Consider the following 18,768-nt stretch of genomic DNA (forward strand, 5'->3'; position numbering starts at 1 on the left):
GGTAATAGAAGGAGAGGCTGGTGAATGCGATGCCCACAGTAAACATTTGGACACGGTTATGTACGTCAGTTACTTCTTTTTGCTGACCTGAGTAAAGATGGTTTCAAACATCTGTGTTTCTTGATTATATCCTCCCTTCCCTTTCATAATTGTTACTGTGGGTCCACTCTTGAGGTATTGAACTTATCCACTGAACCTTTGCTATGGACAGTGCAGGGCAGTAACATAAATGTTCATGGCTATCTTTTATCAAGTCACTTCTGCCTCTGGTCTTTGATCATATAGACCACAGCACCCAGTGGGGGAGAGTGACTTCAGCTTCCTACTTTCCACCCCCATGGGGTCTGTGTTTATGTTCTACTGCTTTCTGTTATCTGTTGCCATAATAAATCTTCTTTGTCTTTACTTCTTTAGCCAGCTGCTCAGGGTAGGGCCAACACAGCCTCCACAGGGCACAGGCAGATCCTGCTGTAAACATGGGCAGGCAGGAGAGAGACTTGCATGTATCTAGTTAGTTGTTTTATAAAGACATTAAGAAAGGGGAAATAAAGTAGCCTTTTAAATTATTCATATGTTTACTTTTTTGCTGTTCTTTGTTTTGTGTGGTTGTAAGTTTTCATCTGGTATCATTTGCCTTTGGGCTGAAGCATTTCTTTGACATCTCCTATGATTCAGGTCTGCTGGTGACAAATTCTCCCAGCTGTTTATCTGAAAATAAACAGATCCTGTTTCCTAGAAATATTTTGGTTTTGCCTTTATCCTTGAAGGACACTTTTGTAGGATACAGAATTCCAGCTGATATAGTAGTCTGCTGTAATATCTTTATTCTGTCTTTTAATTTACATTATTTCTGATAAGAAGTCAGTGATAATATTTATGTTTGTTCTCCTAAATGTAAAGTGTCTCCTTTTGTTTTGCTACTTTTAAGATTTTTTTTCCTTGGCTTTGGCTTTGATTTTCAGCAATTTGACTAGAATAATCCTAGATGTGGTTTTATTTGTGCTTATCCTGCTTCACATTTGTTAACTTTCTTGGATCTCTGGCTTGATGTCTTTTTATTAAATTTGAAACATTTTAAACAATTAATTTTCAACTTTTTTTTTTTAGGCCCAGTCTTTTTTCTACTTCTTGGTGTTCCACCTGCATGTATGTTAGACCACTTGATGTCTTCACAAATGGTCTAACATGGACTTTTTTTTGTTGTTGCTTGTCTGTCTAATTTTTCCCTCCTCTGTGTGTTTTAATTTCCATTAACCTGTCTTCAAGTTCATTGCCGTCCTTCAGTCTGCTGTTAAACCCATTCAGTGAATATAGGATATTGTATTTTTCATATTTAGAATTCCATTTAGTTCTTCTTAATAATTTTTCTGTGTTGAAATCCTCTGTTTACTGCCAATATTTGTAAATTCATTTAGTGTCTTTAATATATTTTTAACAGTACTGTTATAGCCCTTTTATCCTAAGTCCAGCATCTGTGTCATCTCTTGATCTGTTTCTCTTGACTATTTATTTCTCCTGTTTTTAGTCACATTTTCCTGCTTCTTTGTAACATTTTTTATTGTATATTATACATTATGGGTGCTACATTGTTACAAGTTTAGGTTTTCTTTTGTCTTCCTTTAAAGGATATTTAGCCTTGTTCTAAAGAGCAGTTAATTTTTTCATGGTTAGACGCATGCTTTGTGGAGATTTTTAGAATTTGTTGGGGCACATCTAAAGAAGTTTCTCAAGGACTACTGAAGACCTATGCTTATACTGTGGCCTTTCTGGAATCTTAACTAAATGCCTCGGTTTTTCAGCGTTCCTGGCTGGTTCTAATTCTAATACCTCCCAGCCCAATATACGCTTCAAAAGTTTATTTCAGTTCATAGTCTGCAGTAGCTGTTCTCTTCTAAGCCTCACGGAGTCTTGCTTTCAGCATGCATAGCTTAGTACTTGGCCAAAGACTCAAGTAACTCCTATGCAGGTTTCTTTACTTCTTAGCTTTTTCCTCCCTGGGACCCTGACATGTAATTTTAAGCCACCTCAGCACCTCCATATTCTGATCTTGGTTTCCATTTCCTAGTGAGATTGCTGTTCTGTTTGTCCTTTACTTCCCTGTAATTTAGAAAGTGCCCCAAAGCCAATGTGAATGTAGAGCTCACTGTGTATTTCGCGTCTCTCAAGGATAATAGCCCTGTGCTGCTTATGGTCCAATGACTGAAGACTGTTGTTTTACATGTTCTATACAGTTGGTGGTTGCTTACAGTCAGATGGTAAATTAAGTGTCTATTACGTTATCATGCTGTATCTTCAAATGTGATTTTGAGCCCAAACTCTACAAATTTTTAATGTTGTGACCTTAGACTAGTTTCTCAAATTTTCTGCATTTTGGTTTCCCCATCTCTCAGAATAAGGTGGTAGTTCCCAGTTAACTGTAAAGCATGTAACATAGATCTGCCACCATGGTTCATTAATAAATGTTATGTTCATAACATCTTTCTCCACCGCTTTATTACTTTCATCTTGGCTTAAGAACACTATGCTTAATTGAAATAACTAACCCTTTCAATTTGTTCTGAATCTTTAGGGACAGAGATATAAAGAAAATAAGGGGGCTGCTTGGGGAGAAGCACTCCTAAGAACTGAGTGTTCTGAGTCCTGATGTACTTAAAATCCCATGTTTTACATGTCACTGTAAGCACTAATACTGAGTTAGTATTGCCATTCATAATCTTTTTCTATGTATATAGAGCGTTATTATCTTCTTGTGGCTTTCAGAATAACCAGTAGCATGCACTAGGCTTAAGGAGAAATTTTGCCTAAATATGTTTATATGTGCAAGTCTTTAGAGGCGCTCAGGGACTTTTCAGTGGGGCAAGATAGGGATGGTTTTCAAAGCTTTTATCTAGACTCCACAAGCTTTGACAACAATCTTATTTTAAGGTATTTTTTAATTTTAAGAACTGTTCTGAAGAATGAACATATTTAGAAACACAGTGTATTGAGACAACATTAATGTGACGGAGAAATGCTTTACAAATGATTTATGATGTATTTTAAAGTGATGTTCAGTTTTATAACACAGCAACAGCCATTGCAAATACATTTACTTTGAGTTACCCCATTGATTGTAAATAGCTCCCTTGAAAATAGTAAGCAACTATATTGAAATGTGACATCCTTTTTAAACAACAAAAGAGGACATAGTTCTTTTTGATGTTAAACTTGTTCTATCCTGTACATATATTGTTCTTGGTGTTCACAGATTGCCATATGCTATACACAGTGGGAAAACATAAAGGAAAAATTATCATCCATTTTTTTAGAGTTATCCTAGGATTTGAGAAAAAATCCAGTTTATTTTTAACACAATAACAAGAGGAGTTTGCTTTTCTGACAACTCTGATGACTCCAAAAAAGTCTGCATTTTTTATGCATGCATCCATTCTCCCTCCCACCTACTCATCTGTCTAGCCATCCCATTGTTAGTATTAATTAAATAATAAATGTTTATTAAGAACTTGCTATGTGCCAGGCCCTGTGGTAAGCTTGGAAGATGAAATTGTTGGCAACATAGATAAAGTTTCTGCTCACTTACAGTTTCCAGTTCAGCCAGTAATACAGAAGAACAGGGTAACAGTACTCTGTGTAAAGACTAAAAGCAGGAGCACAGAATGTTCTAAGAACACATAGCAATGAAACATCCTAGTCTGTGGAGATTAAGGGTAAATAGATTATTTAAACTGAATTATCCAAGGGAAGAGAAATGCTAAGGGTCCTCCAGACTGAGGGAATACAGTGTATGCAAGCCTGGAGGCAGGAAAATATGGCCAGATTAAGAAAGACGTTTGGAAGGTTGTCAATGTAGAACATGATGTAAAAAGTGATAAAGGCTACGGCTAGAGAAACAGATATGAACGAGGTTTGGGAAGTCTTTTAAGGAGTGTGGACTTACTTCTGAAAGTAATATGGAGATGCAGAAGCATTTCACATACTAAGGGAATTGGTGTGATCTAATTTTAAGTGGACTATTCTTGATTTTTAGCACCTGCAAGATCCTATATTAAAGCAGAGATTTATCCCCATCCATTTGCTGAACCCAGATAAACCTAGAAAGATCCACTCTCACTGGGAGAGGGGACAATAATCTGTTTTTTGGCTTTAGGTTGCTGTCCATTCTACCCGTCAGAGCCTCCACCCCATTTTTGCCATTTTCTTATCTTAATGAGCTGCCCAATCAACATGACAGGGCTTCTACCTTGATTTCTCATTAATCTTCCCATTTCCCTGCCCCAAACCCTCTCACCAGCCTCCTTGAATAGAATGCCTGTTCCTCACGTCCTTCTAACTCTTTTCGGTACTGTATGAGATGATTTTTCTTTGTTTCCTATCACTAGCTAGGGCTTTGAGTAAAACCAGGTACTACTCTCTTAAAAGGTGCAGTACATACCAACACTATTCAGATACGGATTTCTCAAAGGTTTGGACCTAAGCCTCAGAATACTTTTTTGTTTTCTTCTGTGGATTCATACCAGTCAAAATCATGTTTCTGACCTTTCTTGTCTGGAGCTTGGGTTTTTAAAAACGTAAAGTTATACTGGATATACTTTACACATGACTCTTCCTTTTCCCATCTGGCTGATTGTGATATTTTCTAAAATGATGACCCTTTTTTCTCTTCAAATGCATATACTACAGACTCATGGTATATGAACTAACATTAAATCTCACCCTGTTGAATATTGACTTCAGCCAGGTAAAGCCCCAATTTATTACGACTTCTTGGATACTATAATCTGGGCAGCTTAGTGATACTGTAAAACTACAAAAGCCTTAGCCCTTGAACAGTATAGCCCGTTTTCTTTGTTTTTTCTATTTTTTTATCTTCTGATACAAGTTGCTTCAAATTTAAACTTACTTGAAATGTTGAACTGTGATCTCAGACACAGTGAAAAGGTCCTCTGAGCAGCAATGATGTGCAACAAAGTCCAAATGGCTTATTTCATGGGAGATTGAAATCATCCTAAAACACTCATCAAGTTGTCATAATTTTGAGTCAGAATGAAGCAGCAGATTAGAAACAATGGAACATACTAGTATGAGAGAGAAAAAATGACAGCTATCAACAGAGGAAGAAGTCCAATTTACTTAATGCAAGCCCAGAAAATATAAGGCATTATCAAAGGTATATAAAGCAAAACACTTATGCAATTTAATAATGCACATTAACAATAATGAGACTGAATCACCAAGAAATAATCATATTTTGAATTATGTATTCTCTTGAAGAAATTGTAGAAATGTTGGCGCATTTAAAAATGATTTCTGTCATAAGTAGCTAAAATATAAAGAGATGGTACTTAAAGTATTCGTAATAACTGAATAGAACACGTGTTGGTTTTTGGAGTCGTTTCAAATGGCAGCACCACATCGTGTTCAACTGTTTCTCATATAATATTTGAATGTTTTAAATAAGACATAATTCAGTGAAAAAATGATAGGCATAGGCTACATTCAATAGACATGGGTATTCTGATTCTGTTTCTTATCATTCGAATGGTCTCTGGCAAGATATTTAACCTGAGCCTCAGTTTCCTCATTAGTAAAATGAGAGTAATTAGTAACCACTTTGCGTAATGTTCTAAGGATTAAACACTGTAAGTAAAGTGCCAAATGTAATACCTGATAAATGACTGCTGAATAAATAAGTACCATCATAAAAGGTGGTAAAAATTGTAAAAGGCTATAATTATTCTTAAGGTAGTATTACCCATCAAGGGACTCATTGCATGGATATGAAAGCAAGTTTTATATGAACACCACAAGGTCCTAAATTTCAGTTGCTCTCCATGTGAAGTGTTGCTAGACTTCCCGTATTAGAGGCTGTCTAGTACAGCAGGAGTTTGGACATTCTACAGATAAGGATACCAAGGTCTAGGAAGGATAAAGAATCTTGGCTGAGATCACACAGAGGATAGCAAGCTTGTGTCCTCAGCGAAGAATATTTACGCAACCTCCAGCCCACCAGGGTTCATACTGGCATCTTAAATATATCGCTAAGCATTTCTACTTTGTGTTCTTACATTATTTGAAATTAGCACAGAGGGGGCCCTCTCATTTCTGTGTGTGTGGCTTGGAGGGAAGCAGTTGATAAAGGGTATATAAGAAAAATATCTTAACACTGCCTTTAAACACCAAACAGATGATATACTTAGATTACATTTGAAGTTGTATTTTCAAGGAATGGAATGTGAATCAGTGCTAAAATCTCTCCCAGCTACCCTTAGCAATGCTACTTACTGAATTTAGCCATTACTTTTTGTCAAAATAAATCAGAACTTAGTCATCCACATTTCTTTCAGTGAATGTGCAATGCTTTCACCTTGGATTGACCTTTCGGAATCATCCTTTTCTTCACCTGTTTTCTCGTTCTCTGCATCCTTTTAGCCATTGTTTGTTGATGTCCCTTTGAAAATACCTTGGTGTTTATTTCTCTCTATGTTCTTACCAGTGTGGCTCTAGTCCAGGTGCTACATGTTTGCCAATTAGGCTTGTGCAAAATATTTTAATTGGTGCCCTGTCCCACATTTCTCTCGTTTTCTGTTATTTTATGTATTATTTTCAGACTGCTCATATGAAAATACCTCTTTCCTTTTGTCACTGCCTTGCTTAGAGCCCTTTGCTGGAGCTTCCAGGACTATAAAACAAAACACGGACTGCCTGGACCAACGTCCATTCTGACTTCTGATTTCTTTGTTTCATGTTTTTGTTCTTTTCCAATTTCTTATGATAAATACTTAGTTCTTTCACTCTTTTAACTTTCTTCTAACATGAATGAAGGGTGTTTCTAAGACTGCTCCCTGTGATTATGTGTCTGGACAGTATTATTTTAATGACTGTGTTCAGCATATTGTGCTGCATTATTACATTATTTAAATTCACAGGTATAAAAGATGTTTCTAAGAGTGCTAGTTATTCATCGCATCAGGGCAGACTTATTTTTTTATTGTGATTTAGAAAAATCACGTAACATGGGATCTAAACTCTAAACAAATTTAAGTGTATACTATATGCTTGTTAACTGTAAGCAAAATGTCGCACAACACATCTCTAGAACTTCTCCATCTTATGACTGAAACTCTATACCCTTTGAGCAGTAACTTTCCATTCCCCTCCTCTCAGCACCTGGGGGCAACTACCATTCTACTTTTTAGTCTTATGAATTTCCCTGCTTTGGATACCTCATATAAGTAGAATCATGCAGTAATTGTCCTTTTGTGGCTGGCTTAGTTTACTTTGCATAATGTCCTCCAGGTCCATCCATATTAACACATATGACAGGATTTCTTCTTTTTACGGCTGAATAATATCCTGTTGTACGCGCATATCACATTTTCTTTATCCATTCTAAAGTTGATAGACTTTTAGATTGTTTTCACCTCTTGCTATTGTAAGTAATGCTGCAGTGAACATGGGAGTGCAGATCTCTCTTCAACATCCTGATTTCAATCCTACAACAGTAAGCATACTCTTACCATGCGATCCAGCATTCCTGCATCTTGGTATTTACCCAAAGGAGCTGAAAACTTATGTCTACACAAAAACCTGAATTTGGATGTTTATAGCAGCTTTGTTCTTAATTTCCAGAACTTGGAAGCAGTCAAGCTGTCCTTCAGTTAGTGAATGGAAAAATTAACTATGGTGTATCCATACAATGCAATATTTTCAACACCAAAAAGAAACAAGTTCTCAAGCCATGTAAAGACACGGGGGACTGTTAAATGCATATTAGAAAGTGAAAGAAGCCAATCTGAAAAGGCTACATTTGCATGATCCCAACTATATGACATTATGGAAAAGGCAAAAGTATGAAGACTGTAAAAAGATCACTGCTTTTCAGGGGCTGGGGAAAGGAGGGATGAATAGGTAGGCACATAGGGTTTTTAGAGTAGTGAAATTACTCTGTATGATCCTATAATGGTGGACACATGTCATTAGATTTATCTAAATCCATAGACTTACAGCAGTAAGAGTGATGTATCTGTGATATCAAATGTACTGATGTTATTAAAGTTCCATTTCTTTGTTTTCTACTCGTCTGTCCAGTTATTAGAGAGGTATATTAAAAATATCACACTTTAACTTAAATTTTCACCAAATTCCTTGTAAATCTAATAATTTTTATTTGTGTATTTAGATATATTGCGTGGTACATGTGAATTTGTGATTTGACATACCTTCCTTATCACTTATGCTTTTTCTTTCTTATAGTCTTTTTATTCCATTTAGTATTTTTAACCAAAAGTTCTACTTTTTTTGATAAAAAATATTGTCACTTCTGATTGTTTTTCTCTTAATTTTTTCTTTTTTTGGTTTGCCTTTCCTGTCTCCTTTCTTTTAACCTTTCTATTTCACATTTCTTTTAAATGTGTAATTTAAATAAGTTATAACTGAGTTTTCTTTTATATTTCACCTGTTTACCTGATGATCCCTACCTTTTAATGGGAAAAGTCAGTTCTTTCATCTGTTGTACAGATTGATACAATTTATTTTACTTACATGTTTTACTTGATATCTGTTACTTTTAAAAATTATTGTTTGTTTTTTTTCCCTTTTGCTTTTTTTCTCTTTTTCTGTGATCAGATTACTTCTCATTTTCCCTTTATAGCTCTAAAACTTAAAGTTACTAATATTCAAATTAAGAAACTATCATGTTAAAATGAATATTAATAGCAATCCCAACAGAGAAAAGGAGAGAGGAAAAGCAGTATGAGGAGGTTATGTACGGAGAGGAAATAGTAGCCCAAGCCACTTAGTTTAAGTAACTGAGAATGTGCTGTATATTATGCATAAGAATTCAGGTTTGCCTGAAATCTAATGACAGTTTTTTCTTTGCTCCATTATGAGCTGGCTCTCAGAATCTCTGTCGAGTCGTTCAGCATCTGGAATGCTCGCAGTGCAGAGCCTTTCTTCAAGGGGCCATTCACTGGGTGCGAGGCTGCTGAATTTTACAGCTATTGAACTAAATTCCCCCTCAATTCCTTTCAGCTCAAGAAAGTTTGATTCTACAAAGAGGCTCATCTTCTCTGGAACAATTAAAATTATATATCTGCTACCCTTTTCTGAAATCTTAATGAGAAAAATCAGGAGAAAAGTTAGAGCAATGTGCATTTACTCAATGATTACTCAAGATCTTTCACCTTTATTACTTTTCTTCCAACCTATACCTTTTCCTCTTATTGTCTGGCAACTCTCCCAGATCCATGGAGCATACCCCACTAGAATCAGAGCATAGATTTTTATTATGAGCCTTGGGCAGCAAAATGAAGTGGAGAGCAGGAAATTTCCAAATGAATGAACTCTGCCATGGTAGGAAAACAAAACAAGTACGAAGAAAAATTTTAAATATAAATTTTAATGCAATAGATACTAGTTTAGCACATTTAGATGTCTTTAATATCTTTATTTGGATATTTAAGGAGTATATTTGTAATAGTAAGAGAGTTAAGGGCTTGCCTTGTGATTCCCAAACCCAGCTATACATCACAGTCTCCTGGGCAGGTTATTTTTAAATGTGAAGTTTTAGACTGTACTCCGGAGAGTCTGACTTAGTAGATTTCACGTGAGGCCCGTGAATCTGTAGTTTGGAATTTCTTCTTGAATGACTCTGTTCATAGAAAGTTTGAAGAACTAGTGAGGAAAATGCAACACCCAGTTTGCTGTTTCTTTCTCTGAGATTTTAGTGCATAACAACTTTATGCTCAAAAATGTTGACATTTTTGAATGAACTGTGCAGCCAGTATGAATAGGTCAAGTCCAATCAAAACAAACAGTTATGCAGTCCAAGTGCCAAATTTAAAGCAGTTGTGAAAATGTACTGAAAGCTTCCACAATCAGCTGTCCATGTAGTGACAGCCTAAAACCCGAAAAAGTTTCTATCTGTGTTTAATTAATCTTAGCAGATTTAATACGATCCTTTTTTCAGTGAGGCCACATATTTAGAGTACGTAAGTATGTATTATAACACCAAGAATGTAAAAAGTTAAAAGGTACGTTAAAGTAGAACACCAAGTCACCTTATACTATACATCACAATCTGGCAAGAACAGAAGCATGTAACTACGACTCTGACTCAGACATGTTATTGCCCGTGGAGCGACACACTTATTCCAGTTGTTTACATGCCAAAGTGCAGTGACTTAAAGGAGCTGGTGATAATAACTATTGCAAATTTGCATGGCCGCCAAGAACATGGAAATACAGGCTAAGGTGGATTATTGATTACTGTGGAGGCACCAGCCATTCATTCCATTTGGGTTCCATATTTGGAGATATAAAATATATATATATATTTTGAAAACCCAGTGTAGCATCAGAGATTAATGTTTGCAACTGGATTTGAGTCTGCAATTTTACTTCCAACCTGTATCATCTATGTGCAGATTTAGTTGTAATTAGCAGTCTACTAGCAAATAAATTGAATAATCCAAAATTGAAATGACATGCAATAAAAACCGTCTTTTCACCCCAAATATATCTTTGTTTTGGTTTAAGATGTGAGCTTGCTCTCCTCCCTCACCCCTGACCTGTGTCAAGGGCACTTGGAATATTTAAGAAGGTGAAGAGCGGCTATTAAAGCCACAAGAATAATTATTATCAAGGAAGGAAAACTAATCAGGTTGTTTGGAGGACTTGGACTTAAAAGATTTCATTGTTGTTCAGCATATCCCCACTCCTCTTAACAAGTAAAGTATTGCAACATGTAAATGAGCTGTCTTGAATGATATTTTTAGTGTTTAATACACAGGGCAGCAGCTTTATAGCTTACCTTCCTAATCATTCACATCTCTAAAGTGAGTTACTTATAATTTCTCTTGGTACTTGACAGGTAAATTGATTTTAAAATACTATGTATAAATATACTATACGTTGCTCTTTAGCTTTTTAATATTGTAGTTGCTGCTTTGGAGAAAGTAAAGTACCTTGGATGATAAATTGGTATTTTAATCCACATGAGTTCCATGGAAAGTATTACATATTAATAAGAGGACCCCATAGTTGTCTGAAAGTACCAATGGTCCACTTCAGCGTCAAGTACCCTCGTGTTGCCTATTCTTGAGTAGCAGATATCTGAGAAGTATTTGATCAACTTGGTGTTCCTGTGTGAATTACAATGATTCTCATGCTGAAGACACTACAGGCAGCAACACAACACGCTAAGCAAATGATTCACCAGGTCCCAGGGACCCTACATTGGCTCAATCTGTAAGATTGTGTATCTTTAATCTATACTTTGACGTTTCATTTCTTCAACCAAACAGAGCAGAATTATCATATAAAGAAGGACATTCACTTTGCAAGGTTGTTTACTGGGAAAAACAGGAAATCCCCAGTTCTCCAAGGTAATCAGGATATTTGTGAAATGATAAAGAGCAAGTGAGGGTTGTGTAGACTAAGCACCAAAAGAATGATACAGAAAATTTGTTGAAAGAAAGGCTTGTGGGCATGGGAATGTTTCAGAGAGGATGTGAGCCTTTCACTGGGCCTTTAACAGTGAAAGGGACTCAGATAAATGTGGAAGAGAGAGAAGAAAAGGAAAGTCTCTGGAAGATTAACAGCATAAACACAAGCACAGAAATGTTATAGCCCTTGACATATTTAGAGACAATTAAGAAATCTGTTTGGGTAACTACAGGTTTTATGACAGGAGAGCGAGAAATAAAGCTGGAGAGGGAGGTTAGTGCCAGAAAATGAGCAAAAGATATGAATAGACAATTCATAGAAGAACAAATTGAAAATGCCAGTTAGCATATGAAAAAATGTTCAAAGTCATAGTGGTTAGGGAAATGTAAATTAAGTTATCAAGGTTACCATTTAAACCCCTCAGATAGGCAAAAATTAAAAGATTAAAGTACCTATTATAGAGAGGATATGGAGCGAAAGGTACTGTAACAGAGATACCTACTGTACACTCATATCTGGTCTTCTCTCTTGCTGGGCACACAAGATTGCAACCCCTCATCCCTTCAGAGTTAGATGTGGCAACGTCACTAGTTCTGGCTAATCGCTGGGCAGTATGGATATGTGTGAATTGGCGTTGTAGTTAGCTTCTCTGCTCTTCTCACCTGCCATCATAGTTGTGGATGAGATTTCACATGATGGAGGCTTCAAGGTGATTATTGAGAAGACAGCCCAACATTCAAAGAAGTCTGAGTTACTTCATAAGGGACGGTTGGCTTGGAGAATTACCTGGGCTCATAGGTGATTTTGTGTGCACGGAAAATAAACATTTTTGTGTTACCCCCCAGAAATTCCAGAATTGTCAGTTGCCACAGCATAACCGAGTCTACTCAGACTCATACAGTTGTTTTCCTACATTGATGAAAGAAATGTCAAGTGTTAATTAAGCCTCTTCAGAAGGCAATCTAGCAGCACCTACTAAAATAAAAAATACATATACCCTTTGATCAAGTTCACTGTTGGGAATTTATCCCATTGAAATAAAATACCAATTAGTAAAGCCATTACAAGGATATTTATTGTAGCATTGTTTCTTAATGGCCAATAAGAGAAAATGCCTCCAAATCAGGGAATGTTTCCATAATTGTGCTTCCCAAACCCAGCTACACATCACAGTCCTGCAGGCAGATTATTTTTAAATTTTAACGTACAGAGCCCTTAGAAAGAGTGAATTTGAGACCTGGGAGATTACTGGAAGAGGTTTATGCAAGGCTTAACTACATATATACACTATGATCCCATTTTTGAAACAAATAATGACAAAAACTATGATTAAAAATATTTATACATATATCTCTGTAGGATTATGTAAGTATGGATAAAAATAGGAAAAGAGGCATATTAGGTTGTTGATATTGCTTACCTGGGTAGGGATGGAGAATGGACTATTGATACAAGGGAAGAAGAATACAAGTTCAGCCTATCCTTATTTCTTTGTCTCTGTCTCTGTCTCTCTCTCTCTCTCACACACACACACACATACTCTCACACACACATATATATTCATACAGTTCTTACATATATGAAATATTCATCTATGAAAACTATTTTAAAATTCAGAAAAGGTAACTCCTCTGTTGGACTGAGTTAGTAACTATAAAGAAAACGGTCAACTGATCATAAAGGATGCATTGATCACAACAGGGCATGCTCCAGAGGGTTGACCATGAGTCCCGCCATGAATTGTGTATATTGGAGGAAATCTAGAGGAAAAGATCTTTTGAGTTCAGGGGCTTCTCCCACATGCTGTCTCTCTAGAGTTCCTATTTAATATCAATATCGTATTTTAATGTCAATATCCTATTTTAATGTTAATATCCAATTTTAATATCAATATATGCTTAATATAATTTTTAATATCAATTTTGAATTTCACTTCTTAGGATAGTTCTTGCTTCTTCTATACTTTGAATCTTAAAAAAAATGTTCAGTCTCAAATTCTATACTATCCCCTTGTAACATTTTTAGTCATTTTTTTTTTATTCTTTGAATTCTTTCCTTTTGCATTTTAAAAATATAAATTTTTACCTGTAGTCTACTTTTATTAAGGGACAAACAATTGATCCCCTTACCTCTATTTTAGAGGAATGCTAAGAGGACTTTCTAAGCCAGAATTCCGCGTGTGGTCTCTCACGATATTCTAACAACATACTTTGTCCTGGAACATCTGAAGAATGCAAATGCCATATCCCCAGGGCACACTTACTCCTGGATTATTTTCTACATCTCCTTGATTTTCAAAAGTCTTCTTAATTATTTATTTTGATATGTCCCTTTCTTAAGTTCACATAATAAAGGAAGACAGTCAATTTTAATTTTCAAAGATGTACATAGCTTTAGTGTTTTTGGCCAATGCCAGCGATTTCGGTTTGATAAGACTTATGTTTGATCCATTATTTTAGGCTTTCCAGAATAAATAATTATAATAAGAAACAACTGACAAAATGATTCATTATGATTAGTACATCAGGGTTTAAGAAGCACCCAGTCTGAAAATATTTGACACACATGAGCTAATTTCAATATCTTTCTTAAGAAAATGACCACATAGGGCCAAGAATTTTGGTCAGTTTAGTAAATTCAAAAAAAACCTATAAGAACAGGTTACTTAGTAGCATGTGCCCTGCTGATCCACTGTTACTTGACTGAGATTTTGTTTTATGACACTAATGCTCACAGTATTTGAATAAATATTAACATGTTTCTGGAGATGGAGAATGTTAGCTCCATAAGGACAGTAGTTTTTTTTTTTTAACTGTTTGGTTTCCTATTGCATACAGAAGCTAAAGCAATGCCCAGCACATAGCGGGAACGCAATAAAATTTTTTCAAGAATATAGATACAAATTTAGAAAACACTGAAAAACAAACGTGATGACTCCAGAGTGGGGTTTAAACAAGACAGGCTCTACTGGGGTCACTGTGTTCTGGTTTTGGTGATTGCAGTGGGATAGAGAATTTAGAAAGTGACCTTCAGATGGCTTGAGAAAGTATCCTATCTTCCAAATTAGGGATCCAGTTAAAGTTTTTTTTTTTTTAATTGTGGTAGAATACATATAAAATTTACAATTTTACTCAATTTTATGTGCACAGTTTAGTAGTATTAAGTACATTCACAATGTACTTATCCATCTCCAGAACTCTTTCATCTTCCCAAACTGAAACTCTTTACCCATCAAACAACTCCCACTCTACCCTCTCTACAGCCTCTGGTAACCAGCATTCTACTTTCTGTCCCTATGAATTTGAGTATTCCAGTATTCCACTCATATAAGTGAAATCATACATTTGTCCTCTTGTGTCTGGTTTATTTCACTTGGTAAAACATTTGTTCTTCAACCTAGACATGATATACTTATTAGGTAATTTGTACCAACTGAAGAGTAGATCATCATTTTTTATAAATAGAACCCCTTAGTCCCTTCTTAGAGTTTTCCATCAGGCGTGACTTAAGTGGGGACTGTAATTGGAATTTCTATTGGAGTTTATGATAAATGCCTTGTTCCTGTCTTACTTGAGGCATTAGCAATGTTTCATCCCCTGAGGGTGATGTTGGATGTTGGTATTACTGGAACAAGGTATTTTGGATATATTTGTCGTGTCAGGAAATTGTTTACTATGTTTAAGAATGGAAAGTTTATCAGACCTACTGACCTTTTGGAGTATTTCCCAATAAGAAAAAGTTGCTCACATTCCTTGGTAGCATTAATGTTAATATAATTACTTTGTATGCCTGTGGTATAATTTTTCTTCCCTGTAAAGGTAGGTCAGCACATTAGAAAGGTTAAGAATCTCATTCTAATTGGAGCCACAAAATATCGTTAATTAAATCCCCACAGGAGTCCCTCTGGATTGAACTATATATATTGAACTCATAGAAGATTAAACAGTGTAATCCTTTTATTTCTCTAAAGGAGTATAGCATATTTTCTTTTTCAATTATGATCTTTAAAATGTGCTTACATCCTTTTTCTAGCTGACTGTAAGATTTGTAAATCTCTTTCACAAGAAAAATGTCTTTTCAAGTACATATTCCATTAATGATACTAATACTATTAAGAGATCATGCAATGCCTTTCACCCAATCCAAGATGCCCTATGGTAGACTCTCATTTTCTGTTTCTTGATGGGACAAAATCATAACCAGGTTATCTTTGTATCTTTCGAGTCCTTTTACAATAAATCCTTGTGTAGAATATAATAAAAGGATTTCAGAGCCCCATCAGAGAAATTAGCTGGTCTAATCCTGTTCCTTCTACCAAAATTGTGCTTATAATGCAGTATACGCAACTTCCCAAGTGTACTTTGAAATATTTTTACTGTAGGTAAATTGAAAGTATAATTTTACCTTTCTTTATAGCTTTATTTGCCCTCCGGTGATCCATGTGAAGTTCAGGCAATGCTATATAGTTCTTTTAAAGTTTATGTGGTTTTCCCTGGAAGGAGTTAGATGTGTCACTAACTGTTGCCTATTGAATTTTTTAAACTGTAAATTGTAGACAGTGTCTTCTGTAGGACTCCCCTACAATTGCTGCCCACCTGTGAAAGGTAAATGTCCACACTTGCTTGATAACACCAATAAACTTGTTGAAAACCTTTTCAGAATGACTCAGAGGATTCCCTGTGGGTTCTGAACTAACTGAGACACAGACGTAAAATTCAGGTTCTAAATATACGCTTCCCCCCTCCCCTCCACCCCCCAAAAAATCTATATCAAAGGAAATGGTTTCTATTAATATTTATGGTCAGAATCGCCACCGCATCCCTGAATCATCCAGTTACTGAGCTGAGAAACCCTGCTCTCACCCAGCCTCTGGGCCCCCACCCATCACCTCAAGATAGGAAAGCAGAAAACAATTATTCAGTGTGCTAACACTTGAGAAGAGGTAGGTTGCATCACTCAACACGTTAACCCTGCCCCAAAAAGAAATACGGGCCAGTGGATCCCAGAATCTTCCCCTCTCATCAGTCGGATAAAGGATTAGGCAAGGCTTAGTTACAAAGAGAGTTAGCTTAAAAGAGATATTCTCCAATACCTCCAAGAGAGTAGCACTTGTTATTTTATGTGCCAGCCACAATTCAGGAAGAAGGAAGTGATGGTGCCCCCTAAAAAGAGGCCATCAATAAACTTGACTTTGTTTGCTTCTATTTTTAATTTTTTATTGCTTCTCCTGCTGCAATACTACCTACCTTATGATATGAAATATCTTGTGCATTTTCCTCTGCCTCTCATTCCAAGCTCTCTTATTCTTTGCCTGCTGAACTGGTTATTACTTGTCTTTTACGACCTACTTCAAGCACCAGTTTCTCCATGAAGCCTTTCTTGACTCCATCAGATAGACAGGACCCTTTCATATGTCCTCACGGTACCTTATACTTACCTCACTATACTTAACTAAACCATGCTGCAATTATTTTTTAATGTGTCTCCCTAAATGGATTGTGAAAACAGAAACTATCTAGCATATAATGCACTTATAATAAATGAATGAATGAATAAGGAATGAAGAACCCTATGTCCAGGGCTCTAATACTAGTTTTGCCACTGTGTTATATCTGTTCTTTATATATCTGTTATATCTGTGTTATATCACAGAATGAACGTTTGAAGAAACCATTATATAACTTTCATAGTTATCTGCCATGGATAAAATTGTTTAATCAGTCTAATCCACACATAGTTAATGGACACTTTTGTGTGTGTGTGCCATTGTGTTTTACATTACACAAAGAGTAGTTCAAGGGGCAAGCATGGTCTTATCCACTTGAGCAATCAAGGATGCCAAAAAAACAAGAATATCTCTATCAGGATATAAGTGCGATAGTTGCAAGCACTAAATTGAAGATGGAAGAACATTGCATATTAATGCATGCTAGATTTCAGCAGTGGGGACACTGAGTCTGTGTGAAATTCAGCCTGGCAAAAGTGTAGCTCTTCTAGGAGGTAAATTATAATAGCTAGCAATTAATGAGGGCCCTTCATGTACCTGCCAGCACCCCGTGTGACACTAACTGCAATATCCCATTTCACAAATGAGAACACCAACGCGAGATAAGGCTAGATGTAAAAGGAGGGAACAGGCCATATATAACCTTGTGTCTTAAGTTAATTGGCTTGAATTTTGGTCTGTGATAGTGGGAAGCCATCGTTGGATTTTTAAAGCATTATCAGATTTGTTTTTCAGAAAGACTGGTGGTACCATGAGGGAAATGCATTAGGCAGCAGAAGGAAGTCCTTAGCAACTCAGGGGAGATGATGTCAATCTTAGTAGCAGTCATTATTAATAAGGTAGAGAGTGCTGATTGGAGAGAAGTAAAAGATCAAAGAGACAGTGAGGGAGAAATGCCAGACTGGATGATTCACTGGATGTCTGGTTTGAAGAGTAAGGGTTAGTAAAGTACCTAGTATGATAGGTTTGGGAGCAAATGTTGCCATTCACTAGGGAATACATTCAGTAGGAAATATGGACTTTGAGGACGTTTGAGTTGGGAGATACATGTTTTAGACATGTTGAACTTGAGGTCTCCATGCATCACAAATGGGAATATCCAATTTGTATTTGTCTGTACAGACCTGGAGAGGCAGGTGAGGAAAGAGACAGTGTGATCAATGCTAGGGAACTAGTGCTATGAGAGCACATAGAAGGAACCCCTGATCTGTCATGGCTGGTGGTCAGACAAGGCTTTCCTGAGAACAGGATCTTAAGTGATATACAGAACATCTCTTAACAAAAGTTTTTCAAATTAAATCGAAACACTTGAACTTTAAACTTTTCACAAGTTTTGTGATACTAAAATAGGTATTCTTCAAAAAACGTAATAAGAACTGGCATCTGGTTGTCAGTGAAAATGACTTTGAAATGCTATAATACCCTAGATGCCTTCTAAAATATACAAGAAAAATCAATATATGCTTGCTGTACTTTAACATTAAATATACTCCTATTTCCTCAAGACTAAAATCTTTCTGGCAGATATGGGAACTGTTAATCAAAATGTTTGCTTAATAAGAATTATAATAGCTAATATTTACTGAGTGCTCGGGATGTGCCAGGCAGTTGTGTACATTTCTTACCTGGATTCACTTGTGTAAGGCTCACGTTAACCTCCTTTTACAGGTAAGAAGGTTGAGGCACCTAAAGGTTAAGAGTTAGTGGAAGAAAACCCATCAGCACCTGGGCAAGCTGGCTGCAGAAACTGCATGGCTATTGATGGTCTTGTGGCGTGCCCCTTCCCAGTCCCTCCAAATAAACAGCCGATAGCATTC

This window comes from Orcinus orca, chromosome 6, assembly GCF_937001465.1.
Source record: "Orcinus orca chromosome 6, mOrcOrc1.1, whole genome shotgun sequence".
Taxonomy (NCBI): domain Eukaryota; kingdom Metazoa; phylum Chordata; class Mammalia; order Artiodactyla; family Delphinidae; genus Orcinus; species Orcinus orca.